The sequence below is a fragment of the Macadamia integrifolia genome, unplaced genomic scaffold, assembly GCF_013358625.1.
Source record: "Macadamia integrifolia cultivar HAES 741 unplaced genomic scaffold, SCU_Mint_v3 scaffold_197A, whole genome shotgun sequence".
In the NCBI taxonomy this organism is placed as follows: domain Eukaryota; kingdom Viridiplantae; phylum Streptophyta; class Magnoliopsida; order Proteales; family Proteaceae; genus Macadamia; species Macadamia integrifolia.
In genome coordinates, this window is record NW_024870638.1 from 24,752 (window position 1) to 42,485 (window position 17,734).

Consider the following 17,734-nt stretch of genomic DNA (forward strand, 5'->3'; position numbering starts at 1 on the left):
AACATGTCGTAGTAGCATTAACTCGACTTAGTTGTATGTTGGGTGGATAATGATAAAATGAACTGCATTATCTCATATCATAGCTTATATGTGATAGTTTGCATGAACCACATCCCTTATTGAGGTAGCTGGAGCTTTCAACACGTTTGTGTTTCTTTTAAATGATAATGTAGGTACTGTAGTATCGATGAGTAGTGTCAGTTCCTCTTCTAAGGCCGACTACGATGGAGATTGGTAGACACCAAAGGCGGAGGAGCATGACATGGATTGTGCTTGTGACTTCTATGCCTACAGTGCACTATGATTGAGGGTTATGCTTCCCATCATTATTTTGAATGTTATACTATAGATAATTCTTTGTATGTCTTGACAGTGTTTGAGATAAACTTTTATGAATTTAGTATTATCATCTTGGGTATCCCCATCAATTGAGAATTTTTTTTTTTTTTTTTTTGATAAAACAAAAAAATAGCATTAAACAAGAGTATGTACAACCCTAAGCCTATACTAGCTTCCGTATTTCCAGTAGTAATATTACAAGCTAGCCCCCATATAAAGTCCATAGTAGAATTGTTGTCTTCCCCTTTATACAAACTTGATAGCCCGAGATAATTCGTGTATCTTATAGAAGGTAGCAAAATGTAAAAGTGGCCAAGCACCCTCGATCGGTGGTGGATTGAGTTGAAGTAGTTTCTTGTTGGAAATTCATACTTCATGTATATTCCATCGCTCTGCACTTACTTTCTTCAGACCTTATAAAATTCCTTCTGCTTCTACTTTTCTTGCTTTGTTGTTATATACTTTGATTCTACTGTAATGATTTTAGAATGATTTGGTTGTGGAGTTGTGATAGTTAACGTACTGCTTCAGAGATCCTGGCAATGTTGTAGAATGACGATAAGTATCCTAATCACACCACATGCATCAAAGTGGAAGTGGAGTGTGACATTGCCACTTGTGCATTTAAGGTAGCCCTAATCTCTATTATTGTGTTCTATGCTTGTATGTTCATTGTTAATGGGCATTCAAAAGTTTGTACTTAAAAAGTTGTCTTTAGGTATACTTAGTATTTTATTTTATTTTATTTTTCTTAATTCAATGTAATTTGGATGAGTGATAATCTATTAAACTAGCATTAATTATTTTTTTATTTTGTTACTTTTAATTATAAAAACGATTTCAAATTTTGCTTTGGTTATGAAGATTTTGAATAGATAACAACATTAAGGAAGTGGAGAATGCATATTTAATCATGAATAGATTATTAGAAAAAGAAAAAGAAAAAAAACTAACCAATAATATACAAATTTTTTTAATGTTCTAATAGAAAGGAAAAAAAAAAACCAGTCCAAACAAGATTTGGTGCATCTAAATTCTAAAGGTGTCAAACAGTCGGATCGTCTAGTTTTATCAAGCTCAATTAAAATTCTTTTTTCCATGCAATAGATCAAATCGAAGCTAAACTATTAAGGAGTTGTTCGGTTATATTGGTTTTCAGTTTTGGTTGGCCTTTTTAGTTAGACCAATTAGTTTTTGTTTTGTGCCAGGTTCTCAAAACTCAATCACAAAACCATCTTATAAGCCATCCGGTGGGATTCAATTCAGTTTTTGGTCAATTTTGGTTGGTCCAATCGGTTTGGGCTGACTTTTTAGACCCTTCTATTAAAATTAGGTTAACTGAAAATGGAAGAAAACTAACACCCCGCTGAAAGACGGAAAAAACAGACGATTTTTTTTCCTGAAAGACTGACCGCACCAGACTATATTGAGTGGATGAAGGATCTTCTATTTGTCCTGATAGTAATAAAACAATTGTCGTAAAATAGTTGTTCCCAAACATGAAATGCTAATGAAGGACCTTCGAAGGTCGGATTGTTGTGTAGGGTGGATAGACTGATTTGGATTCCGGTGAGTGATGATAGTTTCTTTACTAAATTGGCATGGTATGAGGTTCGTAACCATTAAGCTTCTTTTCTTAGCAGATCTTAATGGGAGAATTGCTATTGATGATACTTTGATGAAAATTGGTATCCCTTTGGCATTTAAATGTTTTTATTCTAGATCCCCTTGGAAGGAAACGACTGGGCATGTTCTAACCATGGGGGCTATTTCTTTCAAGGTTTGGAATTTTTTTTGTCAGTCTCATGGATATGGAGTTTATTCCTTCTCAGTAACTTGGCTCTAGAATTCTGTTATGGCAATCCCATGCAAGTGCTAGGGGTATTTGTGAGTACATCACAGTTTTGCTGCCTTTGCTCATCATCTGGGAATTGTGGAATGAAAGAAATAATAGTAGACATGATGAAAGGCCCCGTGCTTCTTCTATGGTTATTGAAAAGATTAAGAATGGGTTAGAAAAAACCAATTGCTAATGAAATTTAATAAATCACTAGCAATGAAGGACATCCTCGTCTTGCAGGTATTATTATTATTATTATTATTTATTATTATTATTATTTTTTGATAGTTAAGGAGGGAAGTACGTAACAACAGCCAGGAGACTCGAACTGGAGTGAGCATAGAATTTTTGCACACCACAACTCACCAATTATGCTAGGCAGCTGTTGTTTTTGCAGGTGTTTCATTTATCCTCCATATATATTTTCAAAAATCCCTATTCCTATTTATTAGAACCCTCCTTTTTAATTTTGTGAAGCTAAATGTGGATGGGGCAAGTAAGAGGAACCCGGGTATAATGGGGGAAGAGGTATTATCAAGAACTATGGGGGGGCGGGGGTTCTGGTTGCATTTCCCAGCTTTTATGGGGTCTGTAATAATACAATGGTAGAATTAAGAGCACTTAAAGATGAGATGAAATTGTATAAGTAAATGGGGTTATATGATTTCTATATCAATTCACATTCTACTCTCATTGTGAAAATTGTGACCCAAAGAATATGTAATCTATGGAGCTGCTGGTATTGCTTTTGAAGGAGTCATCTCCCTATATGATTCGCCTGGTGCCGAATCTCCTTCTCATACTACGAAAGTAATCAGAAAGCAGATTCGTTGGCAAATTTGGTTATAAAACCTTAAACAACTCTACTTTTAAAGGTGATGCTAGAAGGGATCTTCTTTGTATTACTTGTGAAAACAAACCTGGTCTCCCAGTTTTTCATATATAATGTATTTTGTCAAACCCCACCTTTACTAAGGTCTTGATATGTGACTAAGACACATACCCATTCCTAAACAACCATTCAGGATCACTATGCAGTATTTTGACAATGCAATTAAATACAAGAACATCAAATAAGAATCAATAGAAAGGAAATATTACCATAATTATAGACAGTCTGGATCATATTCTTTACACTCTAGCACTGACCAGTCATCAACCACTAAAGTAGGTGTCTCACCATCGTTGCCATCTGGCTAACTGTGAGGCTGTGACACCATCCAAAAAGGAAACACAAAAGTGGGGATATGACCTTCGATCTCCCAAAAAATCCCTAATAAACACCTTTTTGGCGTCACAATCCAAAAAATCACACATTGGTCACCCGGGGCTCTGTCTGCTACTGAAAACAATCACATTGTACCACGGAAGTGGTATTCCGGAAAGGTTAGTCTTTTACTAGAATGAGTTATCCAATACTTTACCCCTGTTGGCAAGGGGTGGTAGCACTTGGTCAATTAATTTACAATGCCACCCCTTGGAGAATGCTAATATTATAGGAACATCGCCTCTCTGTTACCAAATTAGACTCAGATCCTTGCCGTGAGTCAGTTTTACAGAATATACTAAGAATGCCGACATCAGCAGTTCTTTTTTTTTTTCTAAATACCATTTTGCCCTTAAAAATAAGAGAGTACCAAAATTACCCTTATTAGTTTTGGTCCGCAAATCGAAACTCACTCTCACTTCATAACGGGTCATGAGTTAATCTTACTGAGTTGGAGAAGAAGATCCTCAGGGGCTTTTAAGATCGGGGCCACAACCCCCTTCCGGCGACGGCGACTACGACTACGGCAGCTGCGAATCCCCTCCAGCGACTACAGGTATGTCTTAAATAGAGAACTTGTATGAACCTGAGATAAATAAAGCAGAAGAAATTAAAGCAGATATGAGCCTGAGATACATAAAGCGATAGAAAACAAGTATCAACTACCAAACCTTATCAGTAATGATTCTAGACAGTAAGCCATTGGCAACAGTAAGTAGAGCTGCGTCAACACGACGGGATGCCATCCGAGATAGGCTTCAGTAACAAGAATCTCAAATCTGCAACTACAAGCAGAAAAAACTAATCATGTGAGTGAAAGTCTTCAAGATCTTAATAAGTCTTAAATCATATCGATCAAGTAAAAATCAAAGCAGTGATTAGCATCTGTAATTTTTTACTACTTTCCCTTCTACGAATAAAGGTAGAAGAACAGATGAAAATCCTCTGGGGGGGGGGGGGGGGTGGCGGCGCGGAGGAATGGGGAGGGTTCAACTTGAAATATCTGTCAGGCATTACTCAATTGGAAAGTGGAAAGTATCCCATAAAACTTCACCACACACTCCTGTTATAAAGCCCATTAATCCTCTACTTAGAAAAAAACCCTTTTGTGGTGATGTTACATTTAGCCTAAATTGTTGATAGTTTTCACTTTTCAGAGACAAATACTTCAATTCAATGCTACTTAAACTACATCATCTCGTAATTCCTCGCTGTTGTGCTTTGCCCTCATCTTCATAATCTAAATGCCATTAAGCTGAAAATTAAATGGAGCATTGTTAAAGCAGAGAGGGTGAGAGGGAATCGAGGCCTAGGGTTTCGATTCCCTTCCCCTCAACTCTCTCTCTCTCTCTCTCTCTTCTGAGTTTTCGATGTTATTCTTTCCCACCAGTTTTGCCATGCAATCTGAGATTTGAAATTAACTTGTTATTAAACAAATTGCAGAAAATCACGCGAAAATGTTGATAAATTTTGAAACTTTGAAGTGCAATATAGATTCTGTTTGGTCGGTAGTGGACGTTCCATATTCTTCGATCTAGAAGCAGTCGCGCGGCAAAATAACTATCAACTCGGCTGGATCTCATTGGAATCACAGGTAGGGAGAAAAGAATAGATGGAGAGAAAGTGATAAGGAGATAAGGGTGAATAGAGGGGTATTTTGGTATAATAAGATAAGGGTGTTTTACTCACAAGGGCTAAAGTGTCATTTCATAGCATCACTTAACACTGATTGACGACAGAGGGTTTGAATCTAAATTGGTGAAAGAGAGGGGGTGTTCCTATAATAGTGGCATTCTCCATGGGGTGGCGTTGTAAATTACCCTAATCCTTTATCATATCCTTTTGCCTCGCACTTCTAGCCTTTCTTCCCTCGACCCAAAATTCTATTTAAACTCCCTCAATGGCCCCATAGCATCGATTTACATGCCAAACTCTGAAAATCCAAAACAATTCCCAAAAAATCCATTAAAATCTCAAGACCCTTAGGAAGCCTTAGGAATCCTTAAAATGCCTTTCTAGAGCCCATTTCTGCCAAATCATATGAGTTCTACTACCCTTATTTGCATGCTGAAACTCTACCGAAATTCCCAAAATTTCAAAAAACCCAGAAAAATCTATAGCCTTTGATAATCGTCAAGAAGCCCCATTGTGCTATTAGCAAACCTCGAAAGCCCTTAGCTTCTATCAAAATCCTGAAGATTTCCTGTTGCTATGAAATATCATAAGAAGCCCCAGTTTTCCAAAAAAGGAAAATTGAAAGTTGAAGCCACATCCATCTGAGTCAGGGGGACCATCATCGAAGTTCGCATTCTTTACAGAAGGTGACCTCCCCTCTCAACCAGAAACGTGGTTGAACTCAAGTATAACTTCTCAACTTAGTAAACTCAACCTTATCCCAACTTAATGGGGTCGACCATATAAATCCATACCAAACAATGTACGTAAAAACTGGGGTCTAAACAAAAAATGAGGGTGAAATAAATAAATAAATAAATGAAGAATGCAAGATGAAAATGAAAGATGAAAGTAAGACATACGCGGACAGCCCAGTAAGACAAGAGAATATCAGTTAAATGAAGTTCATTTAATTGATCATTGCCCTTAAAGTACTTGTAGTAGTGTACTGATATCTTAGCTATGCATGTAGTACAGGATTAATTAGGGAGAATGTTCATTATTTAAGCATCTATTAGGAGGACTAATTCAACCAAGTGGAGTGGGTGCTTAACACCTTTCAACTCTGCAACCTTATACTTATTCTTATCTCTGGACTAGACCAACTTTCGAACCTTTCCTTATGGATCAGACTTATCCATTGGGTCCTAGGCCCTAACCCTAGGTGGTGATTCCAAATATTATATTTTCTAATCCCCAATATGTGTCAATTATTAATCTGCCTTTTAGAAAAGTCCCTAAAGGAAAAAGCCTTTGCGAAATAGGCTTCCATGTGTTCTTTCTGAGCAGGAGGAATTCGATGGTTCAGGGCCCACGAATGCACAAGATGGGCCCAAACCTTCTCTAACCATTACCCTTACACTATGTTTCTCAGATAACATTTTCCCTCCGGCTCCGTTTGGTTGCAATGGGAATTTAAAGGTAAGGGAAGTGAAATTTTCTTACTTTAAAAAGAAATGTTTATAATCATTACCCCATGTGATTGTATAAACTATTTAATTTTTTTAACCATATTTAGTAATGAAATATTTTACATGTAATTTATATTTTACATATTATAGCAGAAGGTTTTGGATGCAAAGTAAAGTGAAATTTTATAACAAAAAAAGGAATGATTTGACGTTAATGTTAAAGTCACATGGGTAATGATTACATTAATTTTTTTTTTTTTAAGTATGAAAATTTCACTTCCCTTCCCTTTAATTCCCCTTACAACCAAACATAGCCCATGATATATGTCATCTTATTTTCCCATGATCTCAATGAACGTGGTTTTCTCATCCTGGTCATATTTTGTTATATCATGACCTTCATGTGCATCTCCTTATTTGTATATTGGGAATAAGCTCAATGTATTTCCCATTGACTTGGTTTTCTTACTTTGTGTTGAACTAACTCGTTATGTAGGATAGGTGAGTATGTTGTTTTATGGTTGTCCTTGTTGGCAACTCGGCCACGTGGCGATGATGATGTGGCCAGTTTGGGTGACATGGATGAAAATGATGACATGATGGTGTCTAGTGTCACCGATGAGATAATAAAACTACTTGGTATGCATGGAATGGTTTGATACATCCTTAGTATGCGGTGTGGGTTTCTGGGTCAAAACTGGTAAAATTGGTCTATTTACGATTGAGGGCATTTTTTGTAATGAAAATGACATTTTTGGAAGATCATTTCTTCATAAAAAATATAGATTGTAATTTATCTAGTCCAGCGCATCTAATTTTGTCACATTCTGATACCGTATGAAGAAGTTACGACATTTGTGGCAGTAGAGGGCAGTTTCGGTATTGAAGATGAATTTTTTAAAAGAAGTGTTCTCCATGTAATAATACGAAAAAAATACAATCTTTCCAACGGTTCTAATTTCATCATATTCCGATTCCGTATGAGAAAGATACGTCATTGGAAAGGTCTAGGAGAATTTGGTCTTGTTACATGGATGATTTAGAAGATTGAGTCTTCTGAAAAGTCGTAGAGCATCCAGTTACAGTTCCAATGCACTTCATTTCATCTCGATCGGATATTGTATGAAAAAGTTATAAGTGTTTCCGTAAATCCGGTTTGAAAATCCAAACCGAAAATCCATCAGTTGCTCTCGGTGTTGGGTGGATTTTTTAGAATTTATTTTTAAAATTTGAAGGGCTTTTGTGTAATTTCAAAATTTTAAAGGTCTGAGTTGCAAGGGGTCTTTAAGCACTGAAATATATGGAGGCAGGGGCTTGATTGTAATAAAAAAGAGTAAAGGGAAGTGAAATGGATGGTCAAGATTCGACCACGTAGGCTTGATGCCCATTCAAAGGCTGCTGAGATTTTGCGCTGACATGGACGAGATAGATGCTTGCACATAGTATTTGATTGGTTAGGTGCATAATTCTTGATGCACTGGCGCTACACCTTATCAAGGTATGTTGTGGTGTTTCGCGCGTGTATAGAAGGTATAAAAAAAGATTCTGATCTTAATGATCTCATGAAATCTGATTAAAGCCATCATGGAGGATTCGGATCCAACGGTCGATAAGCCTTTCTCTTTTGTGAGTGGGAGACAAGTTCCCTTAAAATCTGGAAAAACAACCAATCATAGATCGACAACAAAAAGTGCATGCTGACCACTGACGTCATCATGACGTCATTAGTTGACTATTTTATTCGAATCTTATGGTTGAGATTTACTATCCGTTATTTTAATCGGACGGTCTATATTAAGAGAATATCCTTGATGAGATCTACGGCTAGATTTGCGCCCTGTTGCGCTCACCGCCGGTGTAGCCTACGCCACTCCTACGAAGATTCCATTTCAGGCTATCTCATTGCTCCAACTTCAAATGGTCATATCTCCTTCATTTTAACTCGGATTTGGGTGAACCAAGTTGCAGCTTCTTCATTTTTTCAAGCCCTACACCATGGAAGCAAGAAATATGAGGTTTAAGTGAAGGAAGGTTATAGTTTTGGCAAGAGAAGATTCCCCCTCTTTGTTTGGTCCTTGAATGAACATGAATACTTGATAATAAATGTTTTTAGGCCATTAAAGGAGGTAAAAGAGGTGGTTGAGGTATGTTAATGATGCATTAACTCAAAGCCAAGGAGGAAGAGAAGAAAGCAAGGATGTGTTTGCTTTGAAGAGCAAGAAGCCAAGGAGAGAGAAGGTGTAAGCACCAAACTTGTCAGTACAAGTTTTCAGTCATCCCAGGAAATCGGTTGTGAGATTCTCTAACCTTTGATTTACATTATATGCATATATGTATGTTAGGGTTAGTTGTGGATGAACTGTATGCATGCTAGCTAGTTGTGGATGTATATGCTAGGCAGAGCTTGACTGTAGGGCATTGATATAAGCTCAAATTTACTGTATTATTTATTAAGTGCTTAGTGGGTGCTCCCGTATAGTGGGTGCTACACATTGTATCGGCACTACAAGCGCCATCTCAGCTTTGGATTGAGAAAATTAGGTGTGGATACTCCCGACTGTGGATGCAGTCAAAAGTAGTGTATTGAGTAGGTACGAAGCCTTTACAGGCACTACTCCGGGGATGTGGGTAAATTACCGAACCACGTAAAAATCCTGTGTTGTGGGTGTTTATTGTTTGCATTTTATATTGAAGTGCGTGAAATATGGAATGAGTGTGCACACTTAGAAGTGCCTATGAGAGGTTGAGTGTGCATACGACTGTGTGCAAACAGGGACAGGTATATCAAGTTTTTCTTGGTCAGACATCAAACAGGTTTTTGGGGATCAGAATTGGACTCACTGATTCACCCCCCTCTTAGTGACTGCCGAGTCACAACAATTGGTATCAGAGCCGATACTCAGTGACAGTTTGATCAACAACTGAGTGATCCAAAGGCAGTGGCAGTGACAGCATGACAGGTGAAGGCCATTCAGGACATGCACCAAAGTTTAATGGATTTGATTTTATCTTGTGGAAGAGGGTGCAGTCGTACCTAGGTTCACTAGGTTATGATGTTTGGACATCAGTTCTGATTGGGTACAAGGAACTTGAAGGAGGTCCGATTGACAATGAAGCTAAAAAGGCTTATTGTTACAATCAAAAGGCTGTGAATGCAATATTCTCAGCATTAGATAAGAGTGATGGCTAAGGTAATGGATTGTGACTCAGTCAAGGATATTTGGGGAAGACTGAAGAGCATTTATGAAGGAGATGAAAAAATAAAGAAAACAAAGCTTCAGACCTTCAGAGGCCAGTTTGAAAGTCTACTAATGCAAGAGGGAGAGAATATTGACACCTATATGACCAGGGTAAATGAAGTGGTCAATTCTATTAGGGGTCTGGGAGCCAATCTAGAGGATTTAGTTGTTTGTCAGAAAATTCTGAGATCTTTGTTGCCCAAGTATGACTCCAAGGTGTCAGCTATTGAAGAGGCAAAGGACCTAGACACTATTACTCTTGATCAAGTGCATGGCACTTTCACAGCTCTTGAAATGAGATGGCAAAAAGGACAAGTCCACTGACAAACAAGCTGTGTGATACCCTACTTTTTAAACTCGGTCTAATTACACGGTTGACCCGGTTTAACTATGCAGGACCCAAACTAGAGAGGGTTAAGGCGGGTTCCTTATGGACCATGATGGCGAGGGTGACTTTGAACACAGGTTGGCCAGATAAGTCCGAGTCAGTGCCAGAGGAGACGGGTGTACCCAAGCCGTGCACATGCGCATATCATAAGGCCATGTACGGATAATGCTGGTATGTAGCTGTATCCTAAAGCACATACGTATAATATACCGTGTGCCAAGAGTCGAATTCCATCAAAATCCCATTTGTTGGCAAACTTTCGGTCCTCAGGTGGGCAGTCAGATGCGCCCACCTGAGTGACCCACCCATGTGGTTACTAGTTGTTTTAGAAAGTATAAATAACCTTATTTTATGTTTTTCAATATCTCATTTATTACATTTAGAAGTTGGTGAGAAGGTTAAAGAGGAGAGAGAGAAAATAAGGGAGAAAAGAGAACGGAGAAGAGGAAAAGGGAAGGAAGAGGAAGAAAAAACGGATTTAAGTGGTGCCAAGGGTTGATCTTCCCATTCCGACGCCGGAAGAGTGATCCCCAACACGAGATCTACGATTAGAGGTGAGTAAAGGCTATGTTTCTTAAATTTTCACCAAACCCAAGTGAAGCCCTTGATTTGGGGAGAGTTCTTGAGATCTTGTAAATCCCACTTGAGATGATGAATCTAAGGTTTAATAGATGGTTTATGTGTTGATTTCGAAGGATTTGAAGAAGTGTTTACAAGGATAGAGAAGCATTGGTGATTTGTTGAACTAAGAAGTGGTTTTGGGGTTTTGAAAGAAGTTCTTGAGCAAAGAAGGTAGGATGGCTTCTCAATCATTAAATCTAACTTAGATATAGGTTAGAATCGTCTTATAAGACCTTGAATGTGTGAAAAATGGGATTGGAAAAACCCCATTTGATTCCCCAAGGTTGGGGAAAGTTTCAGGGGAAAAAGACATTTTTTCACCTTCACAGGCTGGTTGAGACCGGTGGGCCGAGCTGCCCGCCTGAGGGCACCCGCCTGAGAGGGTAGGCCCTCGGGGCCAATCAGTGGGCATACCGACGGGCCGAGCTGCCCATCGGTCATGACTGGTGGGCCGACCGGTGGGCCGAGCTGCCCGTCGATCATGACCGACCTTCGACCCCCACCGATGGGCCGACCTGCCTATCGATCCTAACCGGTGGGTCGATCGGTGAGCCGACCCGCCCACCTGTGAAGACCGATGGGCCGTGACAGGTGGGCTGTCCGACCCACCCGAGAGGCCCCCAATATGATTTTTGTGTTCGAATGGACCCAAAACGGACGTTCAACCTTCTTTTATGATTCTAAACATGATTTAGTCATCCAATCTTGTTAGTTTTGACCCCAAAGTGGTGAAATGCTAACCCCATTCACTTATGATAGGTTCACCAAAATTTACGTTTTCCACGCCGGATCTCACCCATACCGGGCGTGAGTCTTTGTACATAACAAGTAAGTGGGGAGAGGACGTTTGGCTTTATTTTAAGGCTTGTTGTGCATCATTCAATTGTATCTAGATTAGCCATGTCATCATGCAAACTATGTGTAGCTTAGTTATCCTCATATGATTATGACATGCGTGTGGTGTTTTACTTTCTCAATGCTAAATGATTGATGTGCTTATGTGATGAATGATGGAATCATTGTGCATGATGCATTATTAGAATAGATGTCGTAGTCGTATTGGAAACGAGTGCATTGGTGACCGGTGGAATGGGACGCGATGGCACTATGCAATCGTACTATGTCATATACGAGCATGCAGTTTAGGATTATCATCTTTCCGTGCTACGGCCCTTCCCAACAGGGGTTGAGGTGTTGGGTTACCACTTGAGGGGAAGCAGTGGTCGCGGTTGTCGGGTCACTGTGGCGGTTAGACATACGCCTGGCTGGTCATTAGAACAGTTGGCAACCTCAGTGGTATATTCAAGAGGGCCAATCGTACTGCTTTTAAATTACTGGAGTCAGCACCTTTACTTTCTGTCATTTACTTTTATGTTGAGAGCTGGTGGTCGGCATGCTTTACTTTTTCGAGTACTCACGGTGGGCCTTCTCGACAGCCCTATGGGCATATCGCGGGATGGAGTTCGCGGCTCGTACCCAGAGTATACATGCATTGTGGTTGTAGTAGCACTAAACCCAAGATTTAGTAATGTTGTTTAGGTGGATGTGATTTAAAATGAATTGCATAGCATGTAGTGCATATGGATGTGATTGTTGCGTGGATTTGTTGTGTGGTCATTCTTTTCAATTACTGAGCTAGTGAGCTCATCCCACGTGTACACCTCTTTTAGATGATTCTGCAGGTTACCCGCCTGAAGGTCAAGGGTCGGGCCCTATAGTTGAGTTCCCCGACGAGGATTGGTGGGTCCCCGAGGAGTGTGAGCACAGTACGGATTGCTTGTGCGAGGGCTGTGCTGCGGGACCGCAGTATTGATGCCGTGCTGGGTTATACTTTTGATTCTTTTGTTGACCCCTTTTTGTGTACTTGATATGTGAATTGTTATTCTTTTTGTATAAATATCATGCCTGCGGGCCCACATGTAATTATCTATATACTACAATTTGGGTATCAAGTATATTGGGGATATTTACAGGTGAGTTAAGTCTTCCGCTGAACCTTTGAATGTTTATCTTGGAGGTGTGTATGCTATGGTTGGGTACTGTATCAGATGATCCTGACAGGTTTGGGTTAACCGGAGTTAAACCGGTCACCGGTCTGGTTATGTGTGAACGGGGTGTGACAAGCTGCTTTCAAGGCAATGAAAAACTTGAAAATTAATGAGAAGAAGAAGCAATCTGTGGAGGATACTGATGAGAGTGAAGATGAGGTTACAACTCATTTCACCAGAAAGTTGAAAAGGGGAACAGGAAAATATAAGGACAAGTTGCCTTTCAAATGTTTCAACTGTAGAAGGGTTGGACATTTTGCAGCCAAGTGTCCTAACCAAGGAAAAATAGAAAGTGATGAAGATGATAGTGAAAAGAAAAGTTATTACAAGGGAAAGAAGAAATTCTTCTCAAACAGATACAAGAAAGACAAGGACAAGAAGAAAAGTTTGGTTTCTAAGAAATGTAGTGATACATCTGATGAAGAGTCTGAAGAATCATCTAATGATGAAGATGATGAGGCTATGTTCATGGTCTCAATAGATATGGAAGAAAACAAAGAAGACTCTTCTAGCAAGGAAGATTCTACAGAAGAAGAAAAGGAAGATGAAAAATCACATCTAGAGGCTGAATTTACAGTTGCCCTTAGAGAGCTTAAAAGAGAAAGGAAGAAAGTGAAAAAGGTCACTCAAGACCTTAAGGGGCAAGAACAAATAGTTATTGAGTTGAGAGATCAAGCCAATAAGTCAAGGAAGACCTTAGATGATCTTGAGTATCAACTCTCACAGAAAACCATTGACTGCAACACTCTTGAGTTAGAGAAAGTGGCTTTGAAAGCACAACTAGAGGAGCAATATGAGATTCTTATACAATTTGATGGTTATGCAGATGAGCTATCCTTATTAAAGGCTAAGGTTGAAGAATATGAGAGAACTGAGATTGAAAGAGAAGACTTAGAAAATGAAGATGTTGAAGATGACTCTACTCTAAAAGAGCATCCTAGTAGTAAAAAGCTTAATGACATTATCAATCCTCAAATATCGACTCACATCAAATTTGGGCTTGGATTTGTTGGGGAGTCTTCCAAAAATACCAAGGCAAATGGTAAGGGAATAGTACATAATCATATCAAAGTCAATGATAGGAATGCTCAAAGAGGAAAGGCACATGTTACTACTGCTGGCAATGTCAAGAGAGCAGTACAAAAAGATAAAGTGCAGACTGGTCCAACTAGAAGAAGAAATCCATCTATATTCCATAAGACTAACCATGCTAGACAACCACAGTTGGCAAGGCCAAGCAGGAGAGCAGAGAGCAGAGAGCTATGGATACAGTCAAGGTCCTCAACAGAGGCTTAGAGCATTTGACAACTTCAGAGCTCCTTACAGATGGCAAATGAACCTGTGATGCAGAGGCACACCTTTCAAGGTTATTGTTACAAATGTAACACTTTTGGACACAAGATCTCAGATTGCAAGTTCAACATTGGTCCAAGGAGTTATGTGGATAGAAATCCTTTTGCACCCCTTTTGGAGGAAACAGTTGAGTGTTACAGATGCAACAACCTTGGACATATTGCAAGGAATTGTAGAACTGTGTTTCCCCCACAAAGACAGGAGAACAAAGGTAAGCAGAGAGTTTTCAGAAACACAGAAGATGATGAGATGGAGAGACAGTTCTCAAGACAGAAGAAAGCAAAGAAATCTAAATCTGTCAAGAAAGTTTGGGTTCAGAGAGAGAGAGAGAGTAGAAGATGAAGAAGATGCAATAACATTTGTTATTCATAGAGCTTTTAAGGCTCAAGGAGACTCTACTCCATGGATTCTTGATAGTGGTTGCTCAAGCCACATGACAGGAGATAAGGAAAGGTTTGAACAATTACATGACTTTGAAGGTGGATCCGTGAAGCTTGGCAACAACAATGGTGCCAGAATTACAGGGAAGGGGTCCATAAGTTTGAACCATGAGAAGGTGAAATCCCTTAATGTCTTGTATGTTGAAGGGCTCAAACACAATCTTCTCAGCATCAGTAAAATTTGTGACAAAGGGCATGAAGTAACTCTCACTAGTAAAGGGTGTGAGATAAGAAGATCAAGCAGTGGAAAGGTTGTAGCTACTGGACAGAGAACTTCAGGGAACTTGTACACCTTGACAGAGTTAGAGAAAGATTCTTGTATGGTCAGCATAGATGAGGAGACATGGTTGTGGCACAGAAGACTTGGGCATATTGGTTTCAAGAACCTTGCCAAGATTTCTTCGAAGAAGGCAATGAGAGATGTTCCTGAGTTGAAGAAGCTCTCCAGTCCTATATGTGCATCTTGTCAAAAGGGAAAGCAAATCAGAATCTCCTACAAGTCTAAGGAGTATTATTCCAGTTCTCCATTGCAGTTGATTCACACAGACCTATGTGGTCCTATGAGGACACCTAGCACCTCAGGAGAGAGATACATCATGTTGTTTGTTGATGATCATTCAAGAATGGTGTGGGTGATATTCTTGAAACATAAGTCAGAGGCTTTAGAAAGATTTAAGATCTTTAAGAAGCAAGTTGAGAATCAGACAGGGAAGAAGATAAAGTGTCTGAGATATGACAGAGGAGGTGAGTACAGTTGGGATGATTTTGAAGAATACTGCTATGAGCATGGTATCCGAAAACAAACTTCAGCTCCAAGAACACCCCAATAGAATGGTGTTGCAGAGAGAAAGAATAGAACAGTGTAAGACATAGCTAGAACAATGTTGGCAGAGAATGACATGGGCAAAAAGTTCTGGAAGGAGGCAGTTCTAACTGCAGTTTACATCCATAACAGATGTATGTTGAGACCTCATGAAAGCAAGACTCCATATGAAATCTGGTTTGGAAGAAGGGCTACAGCAAGACACTTCAAGGTCTTTGGTAGCAAGTGTTATATCAAGAACACAACCCAAGATTTGGGTAAGTTTGATGATAGGGCTGATGAGGGTATATTTTTAGGTTATTCTACTTCAAGTAAGGCCTATAGATGCTACAACAACATACTTGAAAAAATTGTAGAGAGTGCTAATGTCACAGTTGATGAAAAAGGGATATTCCTTCAGGCTCAGGAAATGAACTTCCAGAATTTGAAGATCTTGATGATGAGAATGACCTGGTTGATAGTAGACCCAAAAGAAAAAATGAGATTGATGTTGAACAGGCTGAGGTAGATTCAGATGAGCAGAGGAGACATAACAAAGTTGATCAATAGGAAACAGACGAGTTAATCATTGGTGACCCCACTGTAGGTGTTCAGACTAGAAGAATGAAGACCAACACATACTCTCTTCTTTCGAAGATTGAACCAAAAACTGTTGATGAGGCAAGCTATGATGAGAGTTGGATAAATGCCATGAATGAAGAACTTGATCAGATAGAGAGGAATCATACTTGGGATCTAGTCCCTAGGCTAGTTGACAAGAATGTGATTAGTACTAAATGAGTTTTTAGAAATAAACTCAATGAAGATGGTCAAGTGGTGAGGAACAAAGCAAGACTTATATGCAAAGGGTATGCTCAAGTGGAAGGCATTGATTTTGAGAAAACTTTTGCTCTAGTGGCAATACTTAAGGCTATCAGAATGTTCTTGGCTTTGTCAGTGTACAAGGGGTTCAAGGTCTATCAGATGGATGTCAAATCAGCTTTTCTAAATGAAAACTTGGAAGAGGAGGTTTACATAGAGCAGCCTGATGGGTTTCAGCTGAGTGAGGACCCCACTCTTGTGTGTAGATTGAAGAAGGCATTGTATGGTTTGAAACAAGCTCCAAGGGCATGGTACTCCAGATTGGACTCTTACTTGTGCAAGTTGGGTTTCAAGTAAGGCTTAGTGGACAGTAATCTCTAGATCAGAACTGAAGAAAGCAGTCAGCTTGTGGTGGTTGTGTATGTAGATGATATCATCTTTGGGGATCATAAAGATGAATTGTGCAAAGATTTTACTATGAGGATGCAAAATGAGTTTGAGCTGTCCATGTTGGGTGAACTATCATTCTTCTTGGGTTTGTAGATCAGTCAAAAGAAAGAATGTATCTTCATATCTCAGTCCAAATATGTGAGGGAGATGTTAAAGAGATTCACCATGGAGGATTGTAAGCCAGTTAGTACACCTATGTTGACTGGGTATAAGTTGAGCAAGGAAGATGACTCTCCATCAGTTGACCACACCTTGTATAGGTCAATGATTGGTAGCCTATTATATCTGACAGCTAGTAGGTCTGACATCTTACAAGCTGTGTGCATGGTAGCCAGATTCCAAGCAGGACCAAAAGAGACACATGTGGCAGCAGTTAAGAGAATTTTTAGATATCTGAAAGGGACTAGTGAGTTTGGGTTATGGTATCCGAAAGTCAAGAGCTTTAGTTTGTCAGCTTTTTCAGATGCAGATTGGGCCGGATGTGTAGATGACAGAAAGAGCACCAGTGGTGGTGCATTCTATTTGGGGAGTAGCTTGGTGGCATGGCATAGTAAGAAGCAAGAGTCAGTTTCTCTTTCAACTGTAGAGGCAGAATACATTGCAGCTACATCTTGTTGTACACAAGTGTTGTGGATGAAGTAGATGTTGAAGGATTTGAGTGTGGAGGTTGAGTAGACAATGCCACTGTATTGTGACAATACTAGTACTATCAATATCTCCAAGAATCCGGTGATGCATTCTAGAATGAAGCACATTGCTATCCGGTATCATTTCTTAAGAGACAAGGTGATGGAAGGTGAAGTAAGGATGGAGTTTGTTTCTACAATAGAGCAGGTGGCTGATATTTACTAAACCGCTTCCCAAAGATCAGTTTGAGTTCCTCAGACAGAAGCTGGGAGTGGTGGTTCTTCCAAAGCACTAGTAGCATTGGGAGAGGGGGAGCAAGTTGCTTGATATTGCTACCCCCATATTGGACTCAAGGGGAGTCCATTGGTTCCACCCTTTGTACTTGTTGTCAAAGGGGGAGAGAGTTACTCAT